Here is a 20,914-nt window from a genome sequence, read left to right as displayed (position 1 = left end):
GCCCAGAGCTTTTTCCGTAACAAAGACCTACCCTTCAGAAGAAACTGCTTTCCCAGAGCCTTGCCTGGCTGGGGGAAGGACAGTTAGACACTTCTGACCCTTTCTAGCCTTCCCATCTCATTTAAGGGGAGCAAAAGAAGGCCGAGATGTGCTTCTGAAGGTCACAGCCCAGGGGGTCAGGCCAACGAAAAAATCGGAGATTTAATGATAAAAGAGTACAGGATGCTTTCCCTCCCCAACATCTTACCACCAGTGCAGCCGGTCTCCCGTATACTAAGGGTGGTTTACAACCCAAAGAGCTACAAGACTCAGACTCTCTTTCAGAAGGAGTTCTTAGGGAAACCCAAAGACAACAGGGCAGGAAGCAAACAAACAAGGAAATTCTAAAAATGAAACATAAGGAGATAAAGGCATGGGGGGAGAAAAGAAAAGAAACAGAATATCCAAGAACCGTGGGACAATGGCAACAGGTGTAACCTGTGTGTGTTGGGAACACCCCGTCACCAAAATCAATGACATCTGCCACTGGTAGGCCTGCCTTCCAAGCAATGTTAAAAGAAGTTGTTTGGAGAGAAGGAAAATATGTGGGTCAGAAACTCGGATCTACATAAAGAAAGGAAGAGTATCAGAGAAGAGATAATGAAGATCAAATAAAATATTTTATTTTTCTTAATCTTAATCTAATGGATAACTGCTAGAAGCAAAAATAATAGCAAAAAAAAAGTATTGGGTGATTATAGGCTTTGAATTAGTGAAATGAATGCTGGCAATGTCACGAGGGATGGGAGGGAGGGACTGGGGGCACGCTGGTATCGGGTGCCATGAAGCGGTATCGTGCTGTTGAAGGTGAACCTTGATTCATTGTAAAGATATATTGCAAGCACTAGGGCAACAACTAAAAAAAAGAAAAAAAAATTTTTAAGAGAGACAGAGCATGAGTGGGGGAGGGACAGAGAGAGAGAGAAGGAGAGAGAGAATCCCAAGCAGGCTCTACACAGTCAGTACAAGGGCCCAACACAGGGCTCGAACCCACGAAACTGTGAAATCATGACCTGAGCTGAAATCAAGAGTCAGACGCTTAACCGACTGAGCCATCCAGGTGCCCCTAAATTTTTTTTAAAGAAATTTAACTGGGGGCGCCTGGGTGGCTCAGTCGGTTGAGCGTCCGACTTCGGTTCAGGTCATGATCTCACAGTCTGTGGGTTCGAGCCCCGCGTCAGGCTCTGTGCTGACAGCTCAGAGCCTGGAGCCTGTTTCAGATTCTGTGTCTCCCTCTTTCTCTGACCCTCCCCTGTTCATGCTCTCTCTCTGTCTCAAAAATAAATAAATGTTAAAAAAAATTAAAAAAAAAAAAGAAATTTAACTGATATATTAAGAGGGGGGAGAAAATGGAAGCACATAAAACCAGGTAAGGCAGAAATAGATGGGAAGATTAAGAAAAGAAACAAGTTCGATAGACAGAAAACAGTTATAAGCATGGTCAATATTAATCCAACTTTATTAGTATCACCCGAAATATGAATGGTGTAAATACACCAGTTAAAAAACAGAGACTTGGGGCGCCTGGGTGGCGCAGTCGGTTAAGCGTCCGACTTCAGCCAGGTCACGATCTCGCGGTCCGTGAGTTCGAGCCCCGCGTCAGGCTCTGGGCTGATGGCTCAGAGCCTGGAGCCTGTTTCTGATTCTGTGTCTCCCTCTCTCTCTGCCCCTCCCCCCGTTCATGCTCTGTCTCTCTCTGTCCCAAAAAAATAAATAAAAAAAAAAGTTGAAAAAAAAAAAAAAAAAAAAAACAGAGACTGTCAGAGGGATAAAAAAAAAAAAAAAAACAACAACAACAAAAAACAAGACTCAACTATCTGTTGTCTACAAGAAGCCTGCTCTAAAAATAAAGACACAGATAAGTGAAAAGGAAGGGAATGGAAAAAGATATACCATGCTAACACTGATCAGAGAAAGCTGGAATAGCTACAGTAATTCACACAAAGCAGGCTTCAAAACAAGAAAAACAATCAGGGATAAAATGGGCATTGCATAATGATAAAGAGACGAATTCTTCAAGGAGATATAATAATCCTTAACGTGTACGCACCTAGGAAGGGAACATCACGAGGACAAACACTGAAAAAGCTGCAAGGAGAAATAGACAAACCACTCTTGTCGTTGGGGACTTCACACCCCTCCATCAGCAATGGTCAGATCCAGCGGGAAGGACATCAGTAAGGACTGATCAGTTGGACTAAACAGCACCATCAATCAACTGGATTTAATGTATAGAATATGTCATCCAACAACGGCAGAATACACATTCTTCTCAAGTTCGCACGGAACGTTCACCAAGATAGATCACGTACTGGGCCACATAACCCACCTTAAACGGAAAAGAACAACATCTGGGTAAAGTCTAAGGGGTGGGCATTTGGTTCTCTTTCCTAAGACACCAAGTTATTGTTTAGGGAACAAGGCCTCTGGGGTCCGACAGGCACGGGGTGTGTTTCTGGCTCCATCATTCACCTTCCTTGTGACCTTGGGCCAGTCGCTTCATCTCTCTGAGCCCCAGGTCCTTCATCTGTAGGGTGGGGATGATAACAATAACTACCTCATGGGTAGGACGTTACAAGGATGAAATAAGACATTCCATGGAAGGTGATTTAAGCCTTCTTCAGCTCAAGGTAAGGCCTCAATAAATATTCCCTGATCCCTCATGGTGTTAGTAAGAAGGAAGGAACATGGTACCAGAGCCCTTGCTGTGCACTGCCCCCTGCTGGTCACCGGGGGACTCAGCCCTCAAACACGGGCTCCCCTCCAGGGCTCACACCTGCTCCCAGGACTTGAGTGTGAGGCAGGTGGAGCTCAGCTGAATTCGAGAGCAGAATGGGAAGGGTTTCCGACATGGAGCCTTTGAGGTAGCCTCCAAAACACGGGTGTCCCGTTCCAAACTGAGAACACGGCCAGAGCAAGCGGAAACAGGGGGTGTTCCAGAACAGGTGAGCAATCTGGTATGCATCATGGACCCCAGAAAGGCTCGTGGCTGAAAAGTTCAGGGTACAGAGGGTCCTTGGCCCAAACTTCTCATTTTGGAGATGAGGAAGCTGAGGCCCAGGGAGGGCTGAAGAGACCCTCCAGTTGTTATGCTGCTAGATGTGTTTTCACCTGGGACCTTAGAGAATGAGAGTTTTGATTAGGGAGAAGGATAGTTTAGTGATGACTGATATTTATGACAGATTAATATGTGTCGGGCACTATAGGAGGTATGGGATTTTACCCTCAAAAGTAACCCTGTAAGGCAGAAACTATTATTCCCATTTTATAGTTGAGGAAACCGAGGCACAGAGAGGGTAAGTAATGACTCCCCAGTGCGTTCGGGATTTTACCAGACAGTGCTGGATGCCTCTTCCACATCCACTCTTGAACTTCTCCCTTGCTGGCACAGCAGCAACGCTGTTCTCTGTCTCCTTTTCCCCCACAACTGGAGCTCCCCGGGGGAGGCTCTTCATGGGTCTCAGCCAAGCATGGCGGTCCTCGCCTCTTTCAAGAAATGGGTGCAAGGGCAGGTATGGGATGCCTGCTGGCCTGTCATAGGTGGAGGGAAGCTAGGGGAATTCTGGAAGGAATTTGATGGGTTGAGAGAGGGAAGGGGGGTGAGTGGGAGCAGCGTGGAGCCCCTCTGGACCCTGTGGCGTCTGCGTGCGATGTTGGAACGAAGGCAGCCACCTTAGTGCGTGAGGGGACAAGTCTCAGGATAGTCTGACACACTGAAGGTGGCAGCGCGGAGGCAGGAATTGATGGGGTCCTTGAAGATGCGGTTGAGCTGCTTGGCTGAACTAAACCCAGATGCCATTCCTCTCATCTCCTTGACACATGAGCTCTTATATCGCTTTTTTGCTAAGCCGGTTGCATCAGAGTGTTCTGCTCTTTGCCACTGAAAGCCTTCTTGTTGGTGTAAGGATGGGCCCCAGATCTTTCCCATGTCATGCCAGGCTCAGACCCCCGCAGCCGTGTTCCTTGTTAATATCCACTGTCCTAGTCAGAGTTGGAAACTTGCTAATCCCAGGACGGGCCATGTTCTCTGGGGCCTCCGGGCCTTTGCACATGCTTTGTCCTCTGCCTGAAATGCCCTCCCAGGTGTTTTACACACCCACCCTCTTCTTTTGTGAGCTGGCTGCTCCATCAACTTCTGTGCAGAGCCTCACAGCATCCATCTGTATGGCCGCCATCGCTGTCGTCACCGGGGTTCTCACTTGCCAGTGTATTTATCTGCCCCCTTTCCCGGACTGAGCTCTGGACTGAGGACAAGACCTAGTCACGTTCATTTCTGTGCCCTTGTCACCCAGCATAGGGCCTGGCCTACAGCACACACTGTCTAAGTGGCTATGGAATGAATAAATGCCTGGGGGCCCTCTGGGTCCCCTGGCACTCAGGGGGCCTGGGGAGGCAGCACCTAGCTCATCGGCAGTAGTAAGAGCAACCATCACAGAGCCACACACTTACGGCCAGACGCTCCCCACACATTATCTCCTGTGCTCTGCACGGTAGCGCTGATTGCCTCCTTTTATAGATGAAGAAACCTGGGTGCAGGGGGCTGAAGTGGCTTGGCCAGAGCTGGGATTTAAATGCAGGTCTAGGGGCGCCCGGGTGGCGCAGTCGGTTAGGCGTCCGACTTCAGCCAGGTCACGATCTCGCGGTCCGTGAGTTCGAGCCCCGCGTCGGGCTCTGGGCTGACGGCTCAGAGCCTGGAGCCTGCTTCCGGTTCTGTGTCTCCCTCTCTCTCTGCCCCTCCCCCGTTCGTGCTCTGTCTCTCTCTGTCTCAAAAATAAGTAAACGTTAAAAAAAAAAAAAATTGAAAAAAGAAAAAAGAAATGCAGGTCTATTGGGACACCTGGGTGGCTCAGTCAGTTAAGCATCTGACTTAGGCTCAGGCCATGAGCTCACGGTTCGTGAGTTCGAGCCCCACATTGGGCTTTCCGCTGTCGGCACGGAGCCCTCTTCGGACCCTCTATCCCTCTCTGTCTCCCTGCCCTCTGCATGCTCTCTCTCAAATTAAACAAGCATTAAAAAAAAAAAACAAATAACAAATGCAGGCCTGTTGGTCTTTTATAAAGGGAAAAAAGGAATGTACTGAATTGTGTATATGCATATGTATATGCTAGGGCGCACATGTGTGTATATTTGCACTATGATGGCAGGAATATTGGCACTTTGCTGATTTTCTCGATATTTCTAGTTTCGTTTCAGAAGTGTAATGGGGAAAAATTAAAAACTATGTAGCCAATGGTTTAGAGAATTAATGTCAGACCGGGCTCTGTGCCCTGAATCTTCACTTAAAGATTCTTTGGTGCAGCAGGGAGGCCACATGATTCTGTACTCCCAGGATGGAATCTGAAGGGCACAATGTCGACATTTCCTGATGCCCTTGTTTTCTAATCTGTGCTTTCCTGAGTTTGGAGACGTTTTCATTTTTATTCTCCTCCCTCCCTCCCTCCCTTCCTCCTTTTTTCTTCCTTCCCTCTTTTCTTCCTCTCTCTCTCTCTCTCTCTCTCACTTTCTTTCTTCTCACCAGACAGTGAGGATAAAGAGCGAGCATTGTTTACATTTTTCCAGCACTATTTAAACTTATTGTACTTAAAAAAAAGATTAAATCATTAGGCTGTTGGGGTGTGGATGGGGAGGTGTGAGAAAACTCAGCTCCAAAAACACCCCCCCCCCCCCCCCCGCCGTCTTTCTTACTTATATAAAACTTTGTTCTGAAGGCTTCTTCGGGGCCAAAGAACAAGCACACAAACAAAATCAGGTCATAACCATCCTGCTCTCTGCCCCTTGCTCAGCTGGACCCTGGGTGGAGCCCCCAGGACAAAGGTCTGGGGAGCACCCAGAAGCAGAGCCAGCACACCCAGGAGGGGGGCCCACGTGCCCCAGCTCAGGCTCCCAAGTGGAGACAAGCAACTGGAGGGAGTGGCCAGACTCCTCCCACCCCAACATAGTGTCCGTGCTCAGAGAGGGGAGCCCCCAGTTTCCTCCTCTTCGAAATGGGGCCACTGGGAGAACCCGCCGGGACACCCGTGGGCCCGGTGGGAGGGAGGACCGGGTTGGGCCAGGCGCTCCGGCAGTGCGGGCTGAACCCGGTCTGTGGAGATGGGGCTGGGGTGTGGAGAAGCTTTTGCAGGTCAAAAAGCATGTGTTTGGAGAAACCCTTGCTCTGTTCTTGGCTTGGGAGCCTCACGCCTTCTGCCTTCTGTGAATCACTTCTTCTTACAGCATTGCTGTTTTCCCCACCTCGTGTTGAAGTCATGTGAACCCCCCGTGCCAGTTTCTGCCTCCTCTTGGGCTGGCCGCCAACAGCCGCCTGCCCGTCCGTGCTGTTTTGAGGCAGTGTAAGGGACAGACACAGAGGCCGAGGGTGCCCCTCCGGGGACAAGGCCCTGCCCTGGACTTGCCAGGTTTCAGGCATCTGGCGTGAGGCGGTGGAAGGAGCTCTTGACTGGTGTCGGGAGCCCCGGATGCTTCACGGACCTGCCACGCAACTGCCTGTGCCAACCCCGGATTCAGCTACCGCCCTGAGAAATGGGACATCTGGCCTGAATGTCACAAAGGGCCTTCTCGGCTTCGGGGTCCTCAGGGAAGGGCTGGAGCTGAGCTCTCTCCTGCCAGGCCCTCCCTCGTGGTCTCCCCCATATCCGGCCCTGCTCCCTGACAGGGTTCGAGGCACCGGCAGCTACTGGTTAACGCAGACCAGATGCAACCCTTTCCCGGGACATGCTCGGCGGCCTTCCTCCGCGGAGGCCTTGGGGATATTTGAAACGCCATGGAGTTTGGCTTTGGAGCCCAGAGTGGAAACCACAGCTCCATTACGCGAGCACATCTGATCTCCCTGGGAGGAGAGAGGCGACTGGCCTCAGAGAAAGAGAGACAAGTTGGAGGCCGCTGGCTCTCTGGGGAACAGTTTTGCTTCCCTGCTTATAGGATGGGGTCTGGGAGCCCCAGGGAGGGCAAGTCCGCCATGCTGATCTTGGAGATGCTGGGTTCCCTAATCTCTGAGGATGGCGGCAAAGGCCAGGGGCCTCTAGAGAGGAACTTGAGTCCCCTACGAGGACCGGACATCCACCCAGGAACCATTCTGCCTCGTGCCACCCCCGCCGTGAGAGCGCATATATTGAAAGCTTTCATGTTTGCCAGACCCCTCGTCAAAGAAGAAAAATTCCATGGAGAGGGAATGGCCGCCTCTCCCTCCTCCTCCCTGGGACGGACCAAGCAACTGGATTTGCACAAACGAGTGGGAAATGATTCCAAAGTCACTGCCTGTTAAGACACCCCAGCTTCGATCACTGCCTAGTTGGCTCACTTTGGGCCAATATCTTACTATCTCCAGCCCCAGACTCCCATTTGCCCTGTGGAAATAATAAGCCTCACCTTGGAGATGGGGGCTATAGGATGTGCATAAAGGAGCCTCACAGAGGCTCAGTGGAGGTGAGTCACTGTTACTCCCAAATGACCTGGATTAATCCTCCTCTCCTGTTTCTAAATATTCCAAGACCATCGTCACTGCCCATCAGCACTGTGGTTGGCAGAAGTAACAGAGACACCCCCAGGGGTGGCTGCGGTCGGAGCCGAGGTGGCCAGTCAGCTGGGCTTCATGAGGGTAGCATCTCCGGGCTGGAGTGCTGGGGCAGGCACTTTGAAACTGCCCACACGCGGCCCCATCGTGACTCTTAAGGGCAGGACCCGGGGCTGAGGCCATCTCCGTCAGCCCTTCCAGCCTGAGGCTCTTTCTCCCCAGGAGTGAAGGTTCAGGCAGGGCAGTGGATCCTCGAGCTTCTGCTCAGTGCCCACTCACCTGGGTGCTCTGGGCTGCTTCCTTGGCCATTTCTGCGGGGCGCAGGACTGAATTGCTTGGTCACTCAGCAAGTGAAACGGGGACAGCAGCCAGCCATGTTAGCTCCCTGGTGTGTGTGTGGGGGGGGACGATGTTATGAGGGTAGGGAGAGTGGTCAGTGGTTTAGTCATATGATCCTTCCTACTGTCGTGGGGAGAGACCTCAGGCTCAGGGCATCAACCAGGGGTGGGGTCTAAGAGTGTGGGTGCAGCAGTTTCCCTGTAAACTTAAGATTTGTGGAAGGAAAGAGATTGCACTTGGTAACAGACCTTGAGATCGGCATAACGAAGCCTTTTCCAGTCTTGCCAAACCCTCCAATGTGTCTCCATCCATGCCCCCCACCCTCCCTCTCATTCATTCATGCATTCGTGCAGCCACTCACTCCATGAATACTCCACGAGCACCCTCTTTGTTTCTGGCGCTGGGGATACCACTCTGAGTATAATGCCTGCCCTCATGGAGCTTTTGGTCTAGGTGGGGAGAAAGACCTTAAACAATGAGTCGTACACATCGGTACAAAATTCACACTTAACAGGTGCCGGGAAGGAAAAGAACGGGGTGTCGGGAGAGCACCTAACAAGGGCCCCCTCCTCCCAAAGGTCAGTCCTTGCTGTGTGTCTGGCAGTGACCTAAGTCCTTGATGTGGACTCGCTGGATCCTTGCCACGTCCCTGTGTGCCACTGTCATCACCATCCGACGGGTGAGGAAACCGGGCGGACCCAAGATCTCAGTCATTTATCCTAATTCTGTGCCGTGGGAGGGCAGCCCTCCCTCTTCCCTTTTTCACAACTGAAGAAACCAAGACTTTAGCTGAAGTCAAATGTTTTTCTCAAGGTCACAGAGCTGGAATGGCTGAGTTCCCTGGCTCATCTCCTCCAACCAACTTGGGACAGAATTTTTCCCCCAGTGGAGATAAATCAGCCACTTACAACTGGAAGCTCAATTGTATTTATGGCCTCACATTTTTTCACCCCTCCCTGTATTCACATGCTTTGCTCAGTAAATCTGCAGTGCTCTCTTACCCAGGGTAGAATGTTCTGCAGGCCCTGGCTCTGGGCTCAGTCCTGTGATTTGCTGTGGCTGATGGGATATTAGCAGACTTGTTGCAAGCCGAGGCTCCACAAAGCACTTGCGCATTTCCCCTCCTACGTTTCTTCTCTGCCACTGTCACGAGAACGTGCCGACTGGCTTGCCGAATGAGTAGGCCTGTGGCCCTGAACCGAGGTACCCCTGGCATCCCAGCCCAGGCCATCGTAGGTTAGACCTCCACGTGAGAGGCCCCAGCCAAGATCGGCTGGACCCCACACACTCGTGAGCTAAACGAATGTTTGCCCCTGGGGTTTGGCTCGTTTGTTACGCAGCATGATGGCAATTGTTGACGGATACTGATGTGTATGAAGTCAATGTGACTGTAGATTGCAGATGATGAGCAAGGCTGGAGGTCGCTACACAGCAGGGGAGGGAGGAAGATTTCTGAGCTGAGAGGTCAGGGAACGAGCCATCGAACAGTGACACGGAGCTGAATCTTGAAGGAGGAAAAAACAGGTGTCCCAGCAGATGACACAGACACAGGCATGGAGGTGCGCCCTTGCACTTGTCCAAGGAACGGCAAGTCACCCAGTAGGGCTGCTACATGGAGGCAATGTGGGAGTGAGACTGGACTCCCTGAAAGGCAGCTGCCACCGATTTCTCCTTGCCTGAGCGTATATGGTGCTCCTCCCAGAAAGAGGAGGGCCTGTGTCCCCTCCCCTTGAATCTCGACTGGCTTTGTGACTTTCTTTGATGAACAGAAATGGCAGAAGTGACTCTGTGCCCGTTCCAGGCCTAGCCTTAAATGGCCTGGGGCCCTCTGTGTTCCCTCTCTCTTTTGGAAGTCAGCCGCCATGGAAAGAAACTCGGGCACACAAGACAGGGATGACCATGCGGAAGGCAAGGTCACATGGAGGAGAGCTGGAAACCCCAGCACAGGTGTGTGGAGGAGGCTTCTTGGACATTCTGGGCCAGCTGAGCCCCTGGCTGGACACAGCCACGCCGATCCCACGTGGAGCCTGGGATCTGCCCAGCTGACCTGCAGAGCTCTGAGCGGGGAGTAACCCAGTGTGATTTCAAGCACTGAATGTGGGGTGTTTTGTTACCCAGCAGAGATCACTGAGACAGGTGGCCTGGCAGATGCTAGTTTCTGGGAGTCTCTGGGACGTCTAACCTCCGCGAGAGCCCTGAGCTCTGTTCGCAGACAACTGGAGCGGGCTTTTCTCCTGTTTCCTTCCTGCTAGGGAGGGTGAGGGGAGTTGTGTGGTTTCCCCACATCCCATTTTGAAGGCGCTCCTATGACAAGCTAAAGGAACTCCTAGATAAGAATGACAAGCTATGAGCTTGGACTCTGGGGTCAGACTCCCGGGATTTAAGTCCCAGCTCTGCCAATTTCTAGCTGTGCGACTGACCTTGGGCAATTTACATAACCGCTCTGTGCCTCAGTTTCTTTATCTGTAAAATGAGGCATTAGATTCCTATGTGGATTAAATAAGGTAATATATCCAAGCTCTTAAAATAGTGCCTGACTCATCATAAGCCCTCGATAAATATCATCTACTGTTTTATTGCTACTATTGAGGTTGCTGCTACTAGTAATAGGAGGAGGAGGTTCCAGGGCTTCTGAGCTGGATATTTCAGTGTTCTTGATCTGAAGGAGCCTACAGTCTCACCGACTCCAAGTAGAGCTGACGCCTCAACAGGTAAGTTACAATACAAAGGGGTGAAAATAAAAACAAGAGAATGATCGAGTCTGGGAGTGGTTTATTGTACCTGGGAATTAAGAAGACTTCCTAAGGGAGGTAACCATCGAGCTGGGTTTTGATGACCGAACCCAGTTTGCTGGCTTTATCAGTTCAGTTTACGCTTGGCTCTGAGTCAAAGCGACCACCACCACCACTGCCAAACAAAAACGGAAACACAAAAATAACAGTAGCTTCAACAAGACAGAAGTTTCTGTCTGACTCCAGTAGAAATCTGGTGGCGGAAGGCCCAGGGCCCCTAGGGTGTCCATTGCTCTCCTCCTGGTGCAAGGTGGCTGCAAGAGCTCTGGCAGTCGGGCTCTTTAAGAACATTCCTAGATTTTGTACACCACATTTACAAGCTGTTGGCAAGGCTTCATCCAACGGCCAACCTAATTGCAAGGGAGACTGAGAACATATTCTTTATTCTGGGTGGCCTGTGGCCAGCTGGCTAAGAACTGGGTACCCCGTTACTGAGGAGGACTTGCGGAGCAGACACTGGAGGTCTAGGTTCCCACTAGAAAGAATGGCACATGCAAAGGCCTGTGTACTTGGAGCACACGGCTGGTTCTGTCTTCACAGGGCCTTCAAGGATCCTCACTCCTTCTCTGCTGAGACGTTCACTGGTTCATCACAGGCCGGCCTGTGGACTTGCACTTAGATCAGTGTCCTGCCAGCCAGGCACACCCACTCCCCGCTCTCCTGTTGCTCTGGAAGCTCCCTCCCACCCAGTGCATCATGGGAGACACCGAGATGCCCTTAAGGAGCTTGCGTTCACTGAGGAGACAGAGCTGCTGAGTGGAGGGGCCGCAGAGAGAAGGGCCAGAGCCCCCATCAGACCTCTGACCTAGGCCTGGACAGCCAGACTAAGTGGCTGAGAGGGCCCCCTGGGCCAGGGGAATGCTGAAAAGAAAGGCCAGGAGGCAGCTCTTAGGGCTCCTAGGTGACCCTTGAGGAGAGCTGTCCTGCTAGTTCTGGAGGTCTGAGGCCTCAAAGGCCACATGCTTGAGGGATGAGAGTCCTTGTCCCTACAGATGACATCACATGTATGCTGGTCGTGGCAGGTTGGGACCAGGGAGCCAGCGCTGTTGGAGAAGAAAGGGAGCCACAGAGGATGGCGTCTTGGAGCAAGCACTAGGAAGCACAGCCCCCACTCAGGGCCAGGAGGCAGGAGAGCGGGAGATTCACACGGCCAAGGTGTCGGCATGGAACTCTAGTTCTGCCTCGGACACGCTGGGTGACGTGAAGCCTCAATTTTCCCATCTGTAAAGTGGGAGTCCACTTAAGGGCATAATGAGGGCTCCAGATGATGGGTGGAAAAGGCCTTGGCAAGAGCTCACGTGCCCTGCAGACACACGTGTTAGTGCAGAGACCTCTGAAGGAAGCCTCCCCCAGGGCAGCCTCTCTTCCACACTTTCACAGGCGCAGGGCTTTCAACAGACAGTACTGCCCGCCTACTGCCTACGAGGCCCGGCCGGCCCGAGCTTCTCAGGGATCCACCCACCCCCACCCTGCACTTGCGCACCCCGTCCTCACCTCCCAGCCTCTCACATCCCCTCGGTCAGCGCTCTGGGTGCAGCCAGCAGCCCGGCCCCGGGGCGGCAGGCCGGGATGCCATGCACCTGGGACGAAAGCAGAGGTGGCCTGGAGAGCCTGCGAGCCCAAGCGCCGGTCCTACTCAGGTAGGACTCGTCGCTCGCACGCCCACAGGGACCAGGCAGGCAGCCAGTGTGGACAGCGGGTCAGAGGGTGGCGGCCTCCGGGCGTGTGGCCTGTGCCAAGCCGGGAAGCATGTGCCCACCCGGTTCAAACGCAGGGTCTTTATACACGGTCCTCAACGCACCGCACTGGAAAGCAGAACCGCAAATCGGAGGCTTCGTGATGGACTTTCCCGAGCGCAGTGTCTGCTGCGTACGCGTTCGCGGGGAGGGAGGGTCTGTTTTTCCCCCGAACCGGCGACATCAGTCGGTCTGGGAGAAGTGGCCACCTGCTTTGCTTCTGGGGGTGGAAGGCGGGTGGGGGCCCAGGGTCTGATTGGGTGGATAGAACGTGGAGCCTACAAGACTTTCTTTCTTTCTTGTTTTCTTTTTCTTTGCCTGGTGTTGCCCCTTTGCTGGCACTGCTCCGCGTCATCATCAGCCACACGTTTCCAGCGGGATTTGCCGCGTTTCTTCGCCCCAGGTGGCGCGCACGTGACCCACGCCGAGCCAATCGGCGTCTTCTGCAGGGGATTTGCAATCAGGACCCAAAGACTTCAGCTGAGGCCACCTGGCTTCACATCTAGAGGCCACGTCGAGCCGGGAGCTGTTGACAGCTGTGCTTTCCGCTACCGACCGGAGGCGTGAGCAGAGCCAGGGGACAGCGGCAAGGTAAGAGAGGGAGGGGGCCCTGCTGGGCACCCACGGGGCTCTCAGCCCCGACGGCACCCTTTCCCGACCCCGACTGGGTCCTGCTCCGGGATTCCAGGAGACACCCCCGGGGCTCCTTTCGGGAACTTCCCTGCGCCCCCGCCCCTCCGTTTTCTTTTTCTTGCCATAGCTAGCTTAGGTGAGTTTCTGTTGCAATCAAAATAATCCTACCCGACATAAAGAAAAGCACAGTGCGATCTCTTTGTATGTGACTCACTGAGCCGGCAGCTTCACTTGCATTATCTCGTTAATTCCTTATGATGACTGGGAGGCAGGTGTTGTTCTTTCCATTTGACAGATGAGAACACTGAGGCCCAGAGAGACTAGGTGACGTGCCTAGAGTCACGCAGCTGACAGGAACTTGAGTCTGGGCTGACTGATTCCAGGGGCCAAGTGGAACTCCTCCTGGGCACTTACGACCCACCCTGCTGTTAGGGGTTGTGTTTGAAAGTCACTGGCCTGGGAGTTGTGCTGGACCTCACACACACAGTCCATGATTCTCGGGGCTTATTTGACTCTGTTCTAGTAACTATATTTGTGCATCTCGAGAAAGAGCCATGCTGGTTAGGCTTTACGTTTTCAGTACTGGGCTGGGGGCTGCCTCCTTGGGGAGTCCAGGTAGAGCCCGGCCCAGCCCTAGACCAGGCTGGCTACTAGAGAAGGCTGATATCACATCCTGCCACAGCTCTGAGGCCTGCCTGTGAGTCATGGACCTGGGCCACCTGGGACAGAAACGGTCCTCCCCCAGACCCCAAACCTAAGCCAGCCCCTCTGGGAAACCTTTCAGGGCTCAGGTGGTGTGACATTTTCTCTGTTCCCCCTCACACTCCGTTTGCCATGGTCCCACCTCAGGACTCAGGAGCCCTTGTTTGGGCTTTCCTGCTGAACCACCATGTAGGACAAAGCCTAGGCTTGGCTCCCCTCCTCCCCAGGGGTGAGTGGTTGCCCTTAGAGGGTCAGATAGAGACGACCTAACCTTGGCTGGGTCCTAGGAAGCGAGGGGTTCCTAGGAGAGGTAGCGGGAGACCTGGCTGTTCGGGAGGCTCTGGGAAGACTCTAGGTATAGGCCTAGCCGTGTGCAGACAGGTAGGCTCTCCAGAGACGGGACCAGCCATCCCTGCTCTTTGAAAATCTTTTAGAAGTTCACTTATTTGAATTCTATGAAAGTACAGATTTCAAAAGAGGTGGAATCATGCTCTATGACATAAATAATTTGTTTTTTACCCCACTGAATAGATTATGGACATTCTTCCAAATGAACAGAGGCCTGAGTTATTCTTGTTAGTAGTTGCCTGACAGTCTATAGACTGAACAGCTCAGGGAAAACTCAGGACTGGTTTCATTGTGAATGTAGATGTAAGAATTCTAAGTAAAATATTAGCAAAAGGCGGGGGGGGGGGGTGCCTGGGTGGCTCAGTTGGCTAAGTGTCCAACTTCTGCTCAGGTCATGATCTCATGGTTTTGAGTTCGAGCCCCATGTCAGGCTCTGTGCTGACGGCTCAGAGCCTGGAGCCCGCTTCGGATTGCGCGTCTCCTTCTCTCTCTGCCCCTCCTCCGCTTATGCCCTGTCCCTCTCTGTCTCTCAAAAATAAGTAAAAATGTTAAAAAAAAATTAAAAAATCCAGAGCAGACAAGGCTCCAGGGTCCACCACAAGTGTTAGACCATGTTGTCCCAGCTAGAGACCCAGAGGCCCAAGGGCAGTGTTGGGGAGAAGCTGGTTCCCAGAGGCCTCTGGGGCAAGTCCACTCCCTGGAGGCTTCCTGCAAGTCTCTGTGACCAGTTCTATATTTATAAGTTGGTGTTCTTTTTCTTACAAACAGTCCTTGAGTTGTACCAGCCTCAGGCCCCACACCCGGACCCTCCCCTGACTCTACTTCAGCATGTCCCCCCTGGATTGTAATCCTTGCGCCACCTTGACTCCCCAGCAGCCCGCCCGGCCGGGCATGCAGAATGGACTGTGAAGTGAAGGAATGAGGAAAGCAGAGGGACGTGACTTGTCCAAGGTTACTCTGCGATCATTGGCAGAGTCCAGACCAGAGCCCGCGTCTCTACCCACATGGTGTGGGGCCCCGCCCACTTCTCCAGGCAACCGCTTGGCCTGGTTTTTGCCCCCATGACATCCAGGAGGTGCTGAGAGCATAGAGGGTTGAGTTGCAACCTTGGGTAACTGGAGGGAGACCCAAATGGGGGAAGATATCCAGGCTGCCCGGTGTGTGGACCTGCCGGCTGTGGAGACATAGAGAGGACAGGCTTGGCACATGTGCCCCTGCCCCTCCACCTGCAGCCTCTTAGGGTCCCTGTCGCTAAGGGGTCTGGGAGCCACATCAGGGCAAGCCCACTGGCTCCAGCCCTCTCCTTGGCTCCTTCAAGAGCATGTTGAGTTTCTGACACCTCTGGGGCAAGCTTGAACAGGCGGTGACAGGGAGAACAGGTGACAAACACGGCCCCGTGCCTCCCTCTCTTGGGCTGTATCGTATTAAATGAAAACAGCAGCTTGGACAACAAGATGGCCCCATTTTTATAAAAATAAACATGTACTCATATGTGTGTATTCTAATTTTCCCATAATGATTATGTATTACTTGTGGAAGGGCAGCACAGAGCAGTGTTTAAGAGCCAGAATGGGTTGGGGGGAGCGCCTGAGTGGCTCAGTCGGTTAAGCATCTGACTCCGGCTCAGGTCACGATCGCATTAGGTTAGTGGGTTCGAGCCTCACATCAGGCTCTGTGCTGACAACTTGGAGGCTGAAGCCTGGTTCCAATTCTGTGTCTCCCTCTCTCTCTGCCCCTCTCCCCCCTCTCTCTCAAAAATAAACATTAAAAAAAGATAAAAAGGGTCAGAATGGGGCTGGTCTTCCTTCATTCTAGCTGTGTGTGTGTGTGTGTGTGTGTGCGCACACGGGGGCAAGTCACGTGACCTCTCTGAGCTTCAGGTTATTCATCTGCAAAATAAAGTGCAGGCTCCTTGTCGGACCCCACCCAGGGATCATATTTAATACCACTAGTTATGGGGCCAATTCACCTGAGAAGCATACAGCACCAGGGTTCCTGCTGAAAATATTGAGCCTGGATCTAGTCATGAGGAAACATCAGACAAATCAAATTGAGAGACACTCTGCAAAGCATCTGGCCTGGACTTTTCCAAAAGGCCAATGGCCTGAAAAGACAAAAGAAAGCGAATAAAGGTCTGGAGAATGATTCCGGATTAAAGGAGATGCCAAGGGTGGTCCTTGATCAGATCCTGGGTAGGACAGGGAAGCTATAAAGGACATTATTGAGACAACTGGGCACATTTGCATACAGACAGGACATTAGATAAGAGTATGAAGGTGTTAAGTTTCCTGAGTGCCATCACTATATAGGGATTGTGGGAAAATGTCCTCATCCTTAAGAAATAGTTGCTGAAATACTTAGGGGAAAATACCATGATGTCTGCAACTACTTCTCCTAAATTAAATAAATATAAATACAATATGTAAAATATAGATAAAGTAAATGCAGCAAAAATTAAGTTCAGTTAAATTAATTAAATGCCCAGCACAGGGCAGATCTTGATAATCTGTAATCTATAATCGATAATCGCAAGCCACTGCTTCATCCAGCCTAGAGCGGCCTCTGCCCTGCCTCCTCCCTAAAAGGCCCCTTTTCTTTCCAATCCCCACCCCCCCACCAGAGGCCCCTTTTCCAGAAGGGAAAGCCACCATGGAGAGGTGGCTTCCCCAGACTCAGGCTCCAAATAGCCTCATTCCACCTCCATCCACAGGTCCTGGGTCCTCATTCATATGCCATGGGTTGTCCTCTCCCTTCTAATTTGCTCACACAGTCCTCTTGGCCTAGAACGCTATCCTTCCTTTTCCTAGCACCTACATCCAAATTACCCTTCAAAGAAAGCCCTCTGAAGTGTTCAGAGACCCACCCCTCTCCCAGCCCAACGAACAAGCATCCTTTCCTGGAGTGAGTCTTTTCCTGTTATTCCGCCCTGCAATGCCCTCGTCACTCTGTTGCCTTCATGAGCCTTGGAAGCTCCAATTTGCACAGCCCGGACTGCAACCCCCATTATCTCTGGGACACACTCAATGCCTGAGCCCTGGCAGATGCTTTACGTATGTTTGTTGACCATAGTTTGGGTTGCCAGTACGAATCTGCTGCTGTTTTGGAGACTAAATACATGCTGGTGTATTCATATAATAGAATACAATGCAGGCGTCAAAAGAATGACATAGATTGGTATGGAGCAATCTGAGCTATAATAAGTGAAAGGAGCAAGGGGCACGGCCGTGAATGTCGTAAGCTACTATTTGTGTAAGAAGAAAAGTATTTAGGGGCGCCTGGGTGGCACAGTCGGTTAAGCGTCCGACTTCAGCCGGGTCACGATCTCGCAGTCCGTGAGTTCGAGCCCCGCGTCGGGCTCTGGGCTGATGGCTCGGAGCCTGGAGCCTGTTTCCGATTCTGTGTCTCCCTCTCTCTCTGCCCCTCCCCCGTTCATGCTCTGTCTCTCTCTGTCCCAAAAATAAATAAACGTTGAAAAAAAAAAAATTAAAAAAAAAAAAAAAAAAAAGAAGAAAAGTATATATGTGGTACTCGCAAAGGCTGTCCCAGGAAGGAGAAGGGGAGCTGGGGAGACAGAGAGGGAGTATGAAGTTTTACACCTGTGCCATGTGTATGTGAACGTTTGAGCATATTTTATGCTTTATTTTTTAAAATTTATTCTTAGAGAGAGAGGGAGAGAATGAGGCGGCGAGGGGAAGAGAAAGGGGGGAGAGAGAGAGAGAGAGAGAGAGAGAGAGAGAGAGAGAATCCCAAGCAGCCTCCACGCTGACAGCGCAGAGCCTGAAGCCGGGCTCGAACCCACAAACTGTGAGACCACAACCTGAGCGGAAACCAAGAGTCAGACGCTCTACCGACTGAGCCGCCCAGGTGCCCCTAAAGAAAAGTTATTTTTGCCACTAGCTAAAATGGTTAAAAGGGTAGGTAAGGAAGACTTTATTCAGGAACATTGGGAGAGGTAGGAGGACTACCACAGTAGGGGAGAGAGGTCGGGCTCCACCCTGAATAGAGCGAAGACAGCTGGGGCTTTATAGACAAGGAGCAGGATGAGGGGGGCAATGGATGGAAAATCACGAAGAGTTGCCATCAAGGGTAGGGGCTTCTAACTAAACCGACTTGACAGGATTCTTGTTGAAGGCAGGAAAGGGGGATCCGATGTCAAGGGTGGGGCATCTTGCTAAACTGATTTAGCAGGATTCTTGCTAAAACTGGGCTGGGCAGGCCAAAGACAAGGCCCAAGGATGAGGCCTGGTCAAAAAGAGGCCTCCAAGGAGCCTGTCTGAAATTTGGTCAAGGAAAGAGTCTCTGTCACGTGTTAGAGGATTTTGAGAAAATTCCCCTTTTTACAGGCAAGGAAATGGAAGCTCGGAGAAGCAGCCATTTGTCCGAGGCCTGCTTTCGTCCACCTCTTCCGAAGGCTCAGCGCCACGGCTCCTGCTGCGTTTCATTGGCCCCCTTGTCCACAGGTCACGGGTAAAAGGCCCCAGGCTCCAGCCCTGACACTGTCACTGACTCACTGCCATGTGACCCCGTTTAAGTCCGGTCCACCTCTGGGCCTCTCAATATGACCCAAGAACTAAGCTACTAGAGTCTTCTGGCTGAGCCATGGAAGCTTGGGGGGGCCGGGGTGGTCCAGGCCTAGGCCGGGCAAGGCAATAATTAGCTGAGCGCTCTTCTGGAATGTTAAGTACCCGGCCCTGGAATGCAGCTCCCGCTGGCTACAAATATCAACCCCTCCCCATGGGACAGGCCCTGCAGGGAAGATAAAAATCAGGGTGTGCAGACACTGGGGACCCTGTCCTAGGAGTCCCTCTGCCGGGAAGCGCACTCCTCTGACCTCTCCCAGGATCTTCCTCTGTCCACAGCTCCCTCCCACTTAGGGCTTTGCCCGGAGTGGTGGGGAGCCCAGTGGTCCTGCCTCCTGGATTTAATGCCCTTGTGTAATCCCCTGGTCGGTGTGGGCTAGACTTAGTGACTGCCTCTCGCAACAGAATACAGCAAAAGCGATGGGTCGTCACTTCTGATATCAGGTTACCAGAAGACCGTGGCTTTCATTCTGGGCACCCTTCTGCTCTCTCTGAATGAAGCCAGCTGCCATGTTGTAAGCTGCCCAGGAGAGAGGCCCAAACGGCAAGGACCTGAGTGGGGCCTCTGGCCAGCCGCCAGAGAGGCCAGCGAGGTTAGTGAGGAACCCAGGTCTGCAGTCCAGCAACCCACGAGGCCCCAAATCCTGCCAACAAGCATGTGAGTGAGCTTGGCCACAGATCCATCCCTGGTCGGGCCCAGACGACTGCGGTGCTGGCCGCCAGCTTGATTGTGGCCTATGAGAGACCGTGTGGCAAAGGGCCAGCTGGGCCATGCCGACTCCTGCCCCATGGACACTGTAAGACAATAAATGTGTGTGGTTTTAAGTGGCTGACTTTTGGGGCAATTTGTTATGCAGCATTGGATAACTAATACAGCACACATCAATCAAGTGCTTGCAGTGTGCCTGGCCCCTTTCCCATCATTCTTTCCCCTGCCACCCCTGGGAGGCCAGCCCACTTCATAGACATGGAAAGTGAGACTCAGGAGGTTCTGTGACTTGCCCAAGGTCTTATGGCTGGAGAGCTATGAAGCCAGAATACAGTCCAAATCCAACTTCTCCAGCCATAACCCCCTTGGAAAATAGGGGCATCGTACCTTCAACTTGACAAGGGGTTTCACCTGTCTCGTTCTCCTTGAGTTTCATACTCAGGTAGGTATTATGACTCTATTTGCCAGGTGAGGAAACTGAGGCCCAGAGAGGAGACTGACTTGTTTCAAGTTATACGGAATATTAGTTGCAAAGGCACAATTAGAACCCAGGGTCTTGAGTTAGGGTTCAGGATTTTTATATATCACACACCAGGCTGCCTTCCTCCCCGCCTCCCCAGCAAGTCCTGCTCAGACAGAATCCTATGGAATGGGAATCGCAAGACAGACTTCAGTGATTCTCAGCCTGGTTTCCTCAGGGCTTGAGGTTAAGTACCCTTTGGGAGAGCAGCTTTGCCATCTAAGTTTGGGGCCTGTGGCCTTGAACCCGGGCCCAGACCCTACAGAAGCCTGAATAGTTTTGGGCTCAAGAGAGAGAGTTCATCCTCAGATCCTAGGGGGACACGGTCTGACTGTTCTCAGACATCCTACCTGGAGAAGCCAGGACAAGACTAGCAAAGGCTCTGCCCCATGTGGTGGGCCAGGACAAATTTGGTGCCCGGCTGTTTCCACCTCTAGTCGGGATCTGGGATGCCAGATTTGGGGGACTTGGGCCCAGGCAGAAAGATGGGCAACATGAACAACATACTAGAGCACTCATCAGGTCCAGATCCACGCTGAGATCCACTGGGAACCTGTGTCCCGCTTCTCAGCCTACAGAGAGCCGTGGTTGGGCAGGACTGCACGGTGTCAATTAGGGTGTCACCGCACGCCAGGACGCTCAAGGGAGACTGCCATGACTCTACTTCCTGTTACTAGAATGCTTTGGACCGAGAGAATCTCCCTACAAAGGAAGCTTCCCTCCCTGCTTCAAGGCCCAGGCCCCACTCCCAGCAGTCGGGCTGGGACATCATGAACTGTCCGAGCCGGGAAGCACCTTAAGAACCATCTGGCTCGCCTCCAGCTCCCAGGACCAAGCTCACCAATAACACCTAAAGACTCAGAGGCCCCGGGAAGGGAACTCCATTTGCCTAAAGTCACAGAGCCTAGTCTTCCGGGGCCAGGATTAGGACCAAGGTTTTCCGACTCTCAGTGCAGTACACAGGGCCCTAGGCTAGTACCTCTCAAATGTATGCTTGTATCAGAAT

The 20,914-nt window shown here is 52.3% G+C and overlaps 1 long non-coding RNA gene across 2 annotated transcripts; it reads left to right on the top strand.

The window, feature by feature from the left end:
* The first annotated feature begins 11,703 nt into the window (after positions 1-11,703).
* On the top strand, positions 11,704-19,504 carry LOC123582843. 2 transcript variants are annotated; one of them, XR_006704610.1, is made up of 4 exons: positions 11,704-12,320; positions 12,778-13,007; positions 18,443-18,566; positions 19,124-19,504. It is a non-coding gene; the product is annotated as an uncharacterized LOC123582843 (long non-coding RNA). The 2 variants fall into 2 exon arrangements; XR_006704609.1 differs by having other exon boundaries at positions 18,443-19,504.
* The last annotated feature ends 1,410 nt before the right edge of the window (positions 19,505-20,914 follow it).

The sequence above is a fragment of the Leopardus geoffroyi genome, chromosome B3, assembly GCF_018350155.1.
Source record: "Leopardus geoffroyi isolate Oge1 chromosome B3, O.geoffroyi_Oge1_pat1.0, whole genome shotgun sequence".
Lineage (NCBI taxonomy): Eukaryota > Metazoa > Chordata > Mammalia > Carnivora > Felidae > Leopardus > Leopardus geoffroyi.
The sequence above is the reverse complement of the archived record's forward strand: the minus strand, read 5'-3'. Positions and strand labels throughout refer to the sequence as shown.